Source organism: Vitis vinifera, chromosome 16 (assembly GCF_030704535.1).
Source record: "Vitis vinifera cultivar Pinot Noir 40024 chromosome 16, ASM3070453v1".
Taxonomy (NCBI): domain Eukaryota; kingdom Viridiplantae; phylum Streptophyta; class Magnoliopsida; order Vitales; family Vitaceae; genus Vitis; species Vitis vinifera.
In genome coordinates, this window is record NC_081820.1 from 4,136,404 (window position 1) to 4,146,506 (window position 10,103).

The window sequence follows — 10,103 nt, forward strand, 5'->3', positions numbered from 1 at the left end:
TAACAATTATTAATGCATTTTGAAGTGAAAAAATTCCTAAAAATAAAAAGAAAGAGTAAAATTTTGAAGGTACGAGGAAAGTGAGGAATCCTCACTTTCCTCGTACCTTGCTTCACATTTCTTGTACCCCCGACAATTATTTAGTGTTTTCAACTTTTAAATTATTTTATTTTATTTTCTATCTACACCAAGCTTAATTGGTATGGATAACCAATATTATTGCATTTTGAAATGAAAAAAAAATTATTGAAAATGAAAAAAAAATAAAAATTTCAAGAGTACGAATAATGTGAGGAAAGGTACGAAGAATGTGAGCAATCCTCACTTTGATCGTACCTTGCCTCACATTCTTCGTACCCCTAACAATTATTTAATGTTTTCAATTTTTAAATTTTTTGATTTTATTTTACATAAATTCCAAGCTTAATTGGTATGGATAACGATTATTATTGCATTTTGAAGCGAATTTTTTTAAAAAAGGAAAATTTCAAGGGTACGAAGAATGTGAGGAATCCTCATTTTCTTCATACCTTGCCTCACATTCTTCATATCCCGACAATTATTTACTGTTTTCAATTTTTAAAAATTTATATTTTATTTTCTATCTATTCCAAGCTTAATTGGCATGGATAACAAACATTATTGCATTTTGAAGTGAAAAAAAAAATTCTTAAAAATGGAAAAAGAAAAAATTAAAATTTTGAGAGTACAAAGAATGTGAGAAATCCTCACTTTTATTGTACCTTGCCTCACATTTTTTGTACCTCTAACAATTATTTAGTGTTTTCATTTTAAAAATTTTTTAATTTAATTTTCCATCAATTCCAAGCTTAATTGGTATGGATACTGATTATTATTGCATTTTGAAGTGAAAAAAAAAATCATAAAAATGAAAAAAAAAATAGTAAAATTTCGAGGGTATGAAGAATTTGAATAATCTTCACTTTCTTCGTACCTTACCTCACATTCTTCAAACCCTCGACAATTATTTAGTGTTTTCAATTATTAATGTAATCTATTTTATTTTCCATTGATTCCAAGCTTAATTGGTATGGATAACGATTATTATTGCATTTTGAAGCAAAAAAAAATCCTAAAAATAAAAAAGTAAAATTTCGAGGGTATGAATAATGTGAGGAAGGTTATGAAGAATGTGAGGAATCCTCACTTTCTTCGTACCTTGCCTCACATTCTTCATACTCTCAACAATTATTTAGTGATTTCAATTTTAAATTTTTTTAATTTTATATTCTATCTATACCAAGCTTAATTGGTATCGATAACCAATATTATTGCATTTTGAAGTGAAAAAAAAAAAATTAAAATTTCGAGGGTATGAAGAATGTGAGGAAGGGTACGCAGAATGTGAGGAATCCTCACTTTCTTCGTAACTTGACTCACATTCTTTGTACTCCCGACAATTATTTAGTGTTTTCAATTTTTAAAATTTTCTATTTTATTTTCTATCTATTTCAAGCTTAATTGGTATGGATAACAAATATTATTGCATTTTGATGTGAACAAAAAAATTCTTGAAAATGAAAAAAAATAATAAATTTGGGGGGTACGAAGAATGTGAGCAATCCTCACTTTTATTGTACCTTGCCTCACATTCTTCATACCCCCAACAATTATTTAGTGTTTTCATTTTTAAAAATTTTTAATTTTATTTTCCATCAATTCCAAGCTTAATTGATATGGATAATGATTATTATTGCATTTTGAAGTGAAAAATAAAAATCCTAATAATAAATAAAAAAGAGTAAAATTTTGAAGATACGAAGAATTTGAGGAAGGGTTTGAAGAATGTGAAAAATCCTCACTTTTTTCATATCTTACTTCACATTCTTCGCACCTTCAATAATTATTTAGTGTTTTCAATTATTAACTTTTTTTATTTTATTTTCCATCAATTTCAAGCTTAATTGATATGAATAACGATTATTATTGCATTTTGAAGTGAAAAAAATTCCTAAAAATAAAAAAAAAGTAAAATTTTGAGGGTACGAAAAATGTGAGGAATGATTCAAAGAGTATGAGGAATCCTCACTTTCTTCGTACCATGCCTCATATTCTTCGTACCCTCAACAATTATTTAGTGTTTTCAATTTTAAAATTTTATTTTATTTTATTTTCTATCTATACCAAGTGTAATTGGTATGAATAACCAATATTACTGCATTTTGAAGTGAAAAAAAAAAAATTAAATTTTTGAGGGTATGAAGAATGTGAGCAATCCTCACTTTCATCGTACATTGCCTCGCATTCTTCGCATCCTCGACAATTATTTAATGTTTTCAATTTTTAAATGTTTTGATTTTATTTTCCATCAATTCCAAGCTTAATTAGTATGGACAACCAATATTATTGTATTTTGTAGTTAAACAAATTCTTAAAATAGAAAAAAAAATTAAAGTAAATAATTTTTTATTTTCACATCCAATATATTTTTCAACATTTCTATCTAATATAAGAGAAAATATTAATGGATGCAATCTCATGTTTCTCACAATTATTTTGCTCATTACAAATGAATTTGATTTGTTAAGCTTCCTAATTTAATGTCATCTATCAAACTTTACTTTAAATAGTATATACAACAACCATTTGTACTTGTGAAGAACATTTTTGCTAAATATGGTTAAAATTAAAAACACTATTTAATTCACTCATCAACCAAGTAAAAATATATAAGTAGTTTTGAAAACTGAAGACAATACAAGCTTCAATGGAGAACATGAAAAGAGAAGCTTTGAAAAAAATGCTATTTTGGTGATGAATAGATATCAATGTGGAGGAGATATCAAAGCTGAAGATTTCTTTGTCAAGATAACACACCCAAGTTGAAGATTTGTTTGTTAAGGTATGTATGTTTATTTATTAAATCACATATGGTCTTCAATATTTAGGGAAACAATTCCTCTAACTCATACATTTTGTTTAAGGATTACTTTTGTTACAACATATTTTACAAAGATTATATTTTACGATGAGTTGTGTATAATTTATCATAATTGCAAATTTACAAAGAATAATTTAAATTATATTAACCATCCTTACAATTTACAAATTAATGTTCACTCACTTAGTGTTTGTAATTGTAATTTTATAGTTTTTAATCATTTGTAACATAAAATGTTATTATTATGGTTGTCATATTATTTTTATTTTTTATTTTATGTAGTTTTGGATTTTAGGGACATGAACAAAGGGAAGGTGAAAGAATTTGTCATTTACCTTGAAGAAGAAATTTATGAGGATTTATATAAGAGTGGTAGTTCTAACCATGTTTAGGAAGTTATTTATGAGAAAGTGTTGAATGACATTTCAATGAAGAAGTACGTCAATTGGAATTCAATTGTATAGATGAAGCAAATAAATTTTACAATAGGCATGCTAAAGTGACTAGATTTAGTGTTCAAAAAGATGATTTAAAACATGAAAATAATGGAAATATTATATATCGCAAGTGGGTTTATTCTAAAGAAGGATATCAATTGGAAAAATGTTTTAGAAACGAAAATCAACAACGTGAACCAAGATAATTGACTAGAGTTGGTTGTGAAGCTGCATTTTGTATTGGATTTAGTCAAAATTTGGAGAAGTGAATTGTTAAAGAGTTTAGTGGGGAATATAATCATCCTTTGGTCAATTTAATTGACACACAATTTCTTTGGTCTCATCAAGTACTAACTAATCCAGATAAGGCACGACTTCATGCAATGCGTAGGGTTGGTGTTAAAACTAGCCAAATTATGGATTATATGGTGCAACAATCAAGCGGACATGAAAATGTTGGTTTCACACTTAAAGATCTATATAATCATGTTGATGCACTGCATACATTTGAAGTTAAAGATGTGATGCAGAAAGGGTATTGGCTTATTTGTGTGGAAAGACAGAAACATACCCTTGCTTTTATTATAGATTCAATGTTGATGAAGAAGGTCAACTAGCAAACTTGTTTTGGACAGATTCTACATCTCATATTGATTATGCATGCTTTGGTAATGTGTTGGCATTTGATACAACCTATCAGACCAACGCTTATAAGAAACCACTTGTCATTTTGGTTGGAGTTAACCATCACGACCAAATGATGGATTTTGGTTGTGCGTTACTAATGGATGAAAGTATTGTTACATATGAATGAGTATTACAAACCTTTCTTCTTGCAATGATGGACAAGAAGCCATTCTCAGTTGTTACCGATGGGGACAAAGCCATGCGTAAAGAAATAAAAAAGTTCTTCCCTATGCATGCCATCGCTTGTGTGCATGTTCATGAGATGGAATCTTGAAGAATTTGAACATGCTTGGCATGATATGGTGGGAAAAATGGGACTTCATACAAATCGATGGGTCATGGAGATTTATGGCAAACGAAAAAAGTGGGTTAAGGCATATCTACAAGGCTAATTCTTTGTTGGGATGAGAAGCACACAAAGGTATGAGAGTATGAATGCTTACCTAAATCAATTCCTCAAAATTTGTTTAAGGTTGTATGGATTTGTACAACATTTTGATAGGGCAATAACAAGAATTCGTCACAATGAAGCAAAGGTAGAGTTCGAGAGTAACCATTCTTCACCCGTTTTTTCATCCAAGCTCACTATACTTGAGAAACATGCGACTAGTGTCTTCACTAGGGAATCATTCTTCAAATTTCGTGAGGAAATGAAGAATGCAGAGTTATTCTTTGTGACTTGAATAATTAACAATGATACATTTCGATCATACACATTATCCAAGCTTAGACACCCATGCTCAAAATGGGAAGTCCAATTTTGGTCACAATTAGTAGCTTTGAAATGCTCTTGCATGATGTTTAAGTCGAATGACATCCCTTGTGCTCACATGGTTGTTATGAAAGTTGAGCATATGGAAGAGATTCATACTTCTTATATTTTGAATAGATAGACAAAGTTAGCTAAGTCTTGTCCGTAAATGTCACAATCTGCAACACGTGGGATTGAAAATGATTTGGTTCACATGGTCTGATATAGTTCCTTGAGTTTTTTTTGTAACAAGCTATCTTATTGTGCCTCACAATCTCCAACAGGTTTTGACCAAGCTAAAAGTGATTTGAAAAATTAATGATTCAAATGGAGGGACTTTCCAACATTGTAGGTGAGGGAAATAATTTTGAAAAAATGAAGGCACTTCTTCACTACATGTTTGAGACCCAAATATCATCAAGACCAAAGGAGATCCAGGGAAACTCGTATCAAACATTTAGAAAGCAAGATGGTGTAGTAGATGTAAAAAAATTGGCCACACTATACGAAAGTATGAACAATTGATGAACCCAACTACCCATGATAAGGACATGGTATGAGATACTTTTTATTCCATTATTAAGGAAAAAAAATTAGCTTTTAAGTAGGTCATGTGTGTAGCTAAAATAATGGTTTGATGTTAATTAGGCATGTGTTGCAGAAAAAAATGTCTCATTTCAATGTGAAGGTCCAAATGACCAATTACCTTCATGGAATTACTTAGTTGACATGTTTTCCATTGTAAGTATTGTGAAGGGCATATTTAAGGACAAAAATGTCAGATAAAATAACGATTTATCGTCGAAATATTGGGTGTTGGCGACGCCTGAAGCAAAACAGGTGATTGGAAAATCGACCAGCCAATGTTTTGAGAAAATCAATAAAAAAAAATTGATGATTTATCATCGATATATCAGGTTTTGGCGATAAATCATGGAAACAAGAGAAAATGGTCGTGTGGGCACAAAAAGTTGGCGATATATAGCCAATTTATCAAGGAAAAATCGGTTGAATAATTGATTATGTTGGTAGTTGATTTGAATGTTGTTTTTTTTAGCTTGTGGCAAGTTGATTTTTTGGCTTGTGGCGATTGCTTTTTTGGCTTATCCAACAGCTAGAATTATGGTCATATACATTGAAGTGGTTGAATGTTGAAAAAGGGTTTATTAAAGGGCTCAGATTAAATTTAGCCTTGATCTAACGACAAAAAATATAACCACCTTTTTAAAGCTAATCCCAATGGTTAGTTGCCAAATCCAAGGGCCAAGATTAAATTTGGCCTTGATCTAAAGGCCAATATTAAATTTGGCCTTGATCTAAAGGCCAAGATTAAATTTGGCCTTAATCTAAAGGCCAAAAACATAGTCGTATTTTTAAAGCTAATCCCAATAGTTAGTTGCCAAATCCAAGGGCCAAGATTAAATATGGCCTTGATTCAATGGTTGGGAAGTGATTCCAACGGTTATTTGAATATCCAATGGTCAAATTTCATCCAAATTTTGATCAAACGACCAAAATGAATTATAATGTTAAAATGAGCATCCAATGGCTATTTTGGCCTAAATTTTTTCTATAAATACTTCATTCTCCAACCATTTCACCCTCAATTCAATTGAAAGTATCTTGGTTTTATATTGCTCAAATTTTATTTATGATTATTCTCAAAATTTTATAAATTCGGTGTTCAAGTGGTGCATTAACTCCAAATCAAGGTCGATCAATTACTTTAAAGTATCAGGTATGTGCTTAATCCAATTTAAATTATATAATTAGTATAAGTTTGATAATTTAAATGATTAAAATTATTACTTTTTTTTAATAGTAGTTTAATATTAAAAAAATCACAGTAGTTTTTCTTTTAAAACTAGTATATTATTGAAGTTAAATTATAATAAATTATTTATTCAATTTCATGTTATGAATTAAATGTAAAATTAGTTTTATGTAGATTTGTTTAATATTAGTATATTGTAAATTATTTATTCAATTCCATGTTATGAATTAAATTTAATATTAGTTTTATAATCAAGTTAAATTATAGTATATTATACATCCAATTTAATTTATATGTGTGGTTGTAAATTTTAATCACCTAAGTATGTATAAGTCCAATATATTAAAGTTAATTAAATTAATGATTTAAATTCAGTATTTACAATTGGTGTAGTATTGAACTTAAATTAATAATTCTAGATTTAAATTTTATGTTATGCATAGTTCACTTTCAATTGTAATTAAATTTAATATTAATCTAATATTTAAGTTAGAGTATAGTTTATTAATCATCCAATTTCATTTATATGCAAGGTTCTACATTTTAATCCCCTAATTAATTAGTACATGTCCAATATATTTAAGTAAATTAAATTTCATTTTAATTTACATTTCAATTGTTTATTTAATTCGAAGAAGTTAAATTATAGTATATTGTAAATCCTATTTAATTAATATGCAAGGTTCTACATTTTAATAAATGTCCATTATATTTAATTTAATTAATTATTTAAAATTATTATTTTTTCCTTTAGTGTACTATTTAAATTAAATTATAGCCAATTGTTTATTTAATTTTATGTTATGCATAGTCCACTTTCAATTGTAATTAAATTTAATATTAATGTTATATTCAAGTTAAATTATAGTCTATTGTACACCCAATTTCATTTATTTTAAATCACATAATTAGTTCATTTAAGTTAATTAAAATAATGGTTTAATGCTTCTAATTGAAAAGATTGGCTAGTAGAAGTGGAAGTGGAACTACAAGTGGGAATGCTTCAAGTTTTGAGTCTATGAGTATAGGGACTCAATTTAGTGACTCATCCAATAAGGCTAATATTTACCCTCCTTATGTGATGAGTTATGGTCAACCTTCAAGTTGAAGAATACGGTATGCCTAGTCATTCTCCTTTTCACAAATGTCATATGACTCATATCACATTCCATATCTGATGCAAGGAGGATTTGACACAAGCACATGGGTGAACTCGGAGTATCCCATCCATGTAGAGGCAGTGGGTGGGACTTAAGAGATCTATGTATGACATCTTCGGATTTTTAATAAATACTATTGAGGCTCATTGACTTGGTACCACTATTGTCTCCAACAACATGATGGGATTCCTTTATCTATCAATTCCATTAAACCACATCAATCATCATTTTGGTACTAAAGGGTCATTACAATGTAATATGTACAAATTATTGATATTTAATGAAATCAAATCTTTCAGTTAGCTTTATAATGAGTGTACACTTACAAAATTTACATTTTTTATCGATCGATATGAAACAATTAAATTTAATATTGTAAATCATATATACATATATCAATTTCTTCAATGAAACAACTTTAAAATGTTTGTTATACTTCTAAATCCATTTCTAAGAGTTTTTTCTTACATTTCCAAGACTTTTGATCAATTTTTGGACTACGATATTTTGTGCCAAAATATCCACCGATATATCTTTGATATATCCGATATATTCATAAAATCGAAGTACCGATATATCCGTCATTATCAATATTTTTAACCTTAGAAATATTCTATTTCTATTTAAAATTTTGTAGAAAAAAATCCATATAAATTAATTTGAACATCATTCATTTCGGTAGGTGTAGGAATTTGATCATTATGGGCATGTATAGGGAATTGATCATTATGAAGAAACATGTAGAAGAGAATATCATGGTGTGGATCACGTCAGTACTCAATATGACAATCAAATGCATAAGTATTGTCATTCATTTTTTAAATAAAAATTGAAGGGTATTTCTTATTGGCAACTTGTATTTGCAATTGGCTATTATGCTCGTACATTAATCATTTCATGATTAAGACATGTATTCGTAAGATACCATTTTGCTTTTCTACTTACTATTTGTATTATCTATTTCATTCAGTACATACATTGCCTATAATCTTTTCATTCTTTTACATTTATATAATTACATGTAACCTCCAAATTTGTAAAATGAATATATTATAACATTCGACACCCACATGTTTAGCACATTGGAGTTGGCATAAAGATACTCTCATTTTTTCTCCCACTACCGTGTCATTTCGGGTTGAAACATTGATTTTGTTGAGTTAAAATTTTTCAAATTTGACCATCTCTTTACTGTTATGGATTGGCTTTCTATTATGTCTCTTAAAGAGGTTGTTTTTTGAAGACTAGTTAGATGTTTCTACATCAATATGAAATACGATGAAAAGGGACACATTATAACAAACATAAATGGTGTAGAAATTAGGTTTGATGTTAAGGACCTTTGTGCCATTCTTGAAATTCCAAATGATGGATTGTGTATTTTTGAATCAAAACATTGGCCGAAGGTAAAAGGTTTTAACCCTGTAGAAGTAGATCAGAGGTTGTGTGTGTATCCGAAAGCCATCATGAAACACCGACTGCTAGCTCATAACTTGAGTGTCTTGTGTAGGATCCTTCAACACATGATTAGTTGTATATTTATTCCAAAGGGAGGTCATCGAGATGATGTATCGTATTTTAAGGGATTTTTGGTGGACTCCATTTTGACAGAACAGAAAATAAACATGGGTTATATTATTTTCTTACATATGAGAGCTTGTTTGGAAAGTACTACTTCTCTCCTGTCATATGGTATGTTTATTACAAAGATCATGAAGTTCTTCAATGTGAATTTAAGTAGAGAGTCTGATGCTAGAAAGTTGAAAAAATTTGCCACATACAACATCGCTTCCCTTCATCAGATGAATTTTGAGCGTAACAAGAATGGTAAGTGGCGAAGGAAGTCTGCTGTGGAAATTACAGCGGAGCAAGTGGTTGAAGAAGAGGATGGCGACTCTCTTAATGGGAAAGCAAGAGGTGATCAAGAAGACATTCTAGGTAGATTTCAAAAGGAGATTGCACCATAGCATACAACCTCTGAAGCAGGGGTAGAAATAGAGGAATTGATTGCAAATTTTGTGCATCCACCTATGATGGATTCTCAAGATTCAAATGACCTTTCTGCACAAATGAACTCCCTTGGTACGCATTTGGAGGATATGGCATTGGTTATTGATCATCACCTGACTTCTATGGAGGGACAGTTCGAACGGTTCCAGGAGGATTTCAATGCTGGCATTCAGTTTCTTAAGAGTCAGCATGAAGGCATGAGGCCATTTCTTCAAGCCAAATTCTCACCTCAAGACCCATCGCAGCATTGACCTATATTAGGACATGAATGGATTTATATTTTGCAATCATATGTTTTTCATTCATATTGTTCACTCTTGTGTTGAATATAGTGAAACATGTTTAATTTTCTTAAGGGTTCACTTCTAAAAACATGTTGAAT